This window comes from Mauremys mutica, chromosome 2 (genome assembly GCF_020497125.1).
Source record: "Mauremys mutica isolate MM-2020 ecotype Southern chromosome 2, ASM2049712v1, whole genome shotgun sequence".
Taxonomy (NCBI): Eukaryota; Metazoa; Chordata; order Testudines; family Geoemydidae; genus Mauremys; species Mauremys mutica.
This window is the reverse complement of record NC_059073.1, coordinates 190,029,587-190,030,402: the sequence shown is the minus strand read 5'-3', so window position 1 is coordinate 190,030,402 and position 816 is coordinate 190,029,587. Positions and strand designations below refer to the sequence as shown.

At 43.3% G+C, this 816-nt stretch overlaps 1 pseudogene; it reads right to left on the bottom strand.

Annotated features, from left to right (window-relative positions):
- Positions 1 to 239: 239 nt before the first annotated feature.
- LOC123365519 lies at positions 240 to 402 on the bottom strand (annotated as a pseudogene).
- Positions 403 to 816: the final 414 nt, after the last annotated feature.

The window sequence follows — 816 nt, the reverse complement described above, 5'->3', positions numbered from 1 at the left end:
GACATGCAAGATCTCCCTGAAGCAGTGTCTCCAAGGGTTTTCTTCATGGAGGTGCTGCTTTTCCCATTGATATTGCTCATCTGTGATGTTCTGGAAGCATTAAGGGTCTTCTTAGAGGCTGTTCCCCCATAGGCATTCCATGGAGCAGCAGCAGTCCGAGCAGCAGTTGAAGGTTTCTGTGGAATCGGCAAGGGAGCGATCATCTTCTCAGTCTGTCCTGGAGTCTCCAAAGGAACATGAAAATTTTCTTTTGAAGCAGTAGCAGTAGAATCCATCTTCAAAAAAGTAGTCTTCTTCAGGAAAGCAAGTTGAGTGTTCTAGAAGGTGTATTTTGTGCCTCAGTAATTAAACTGATAAGAACAGAGACTACACTTGATCTTAGCTGAGAAGCCTATATGGGACTATTTGAGAAGTAAAATACTATCCAACATGACTTAGACTAGCAGATTCTGGCTCAAAATGAAAAGTGTTGGCTCTGTATAGATATATATATCTAAAACAACCAGGGTCTGAATGAACTAGCCCCTGACAGCTAGTTCAGGATGGGGAGAGACTTCAGGAGCCAACTGTGTTTACATGAACATACCTACTCTCCGTAGAGTCTAGCAGACAGGAGTTGTGTAGCTCCAAGTGATCAGTTTTGGCTGGTGTTGGGTTACAAAGACAAATGAACCCTAAGATAAGTCTCTGAAGAAGGGACCTTCTGGGGTAAGAGACAATAGTCTGTAACTGCATAAAAAAAGAGGAGTGGGGACAAGCTTTTATCCCTCACCTAGGAGACAAGCTGACAGCATGCTTGTCTCATGAAAAAGGGAT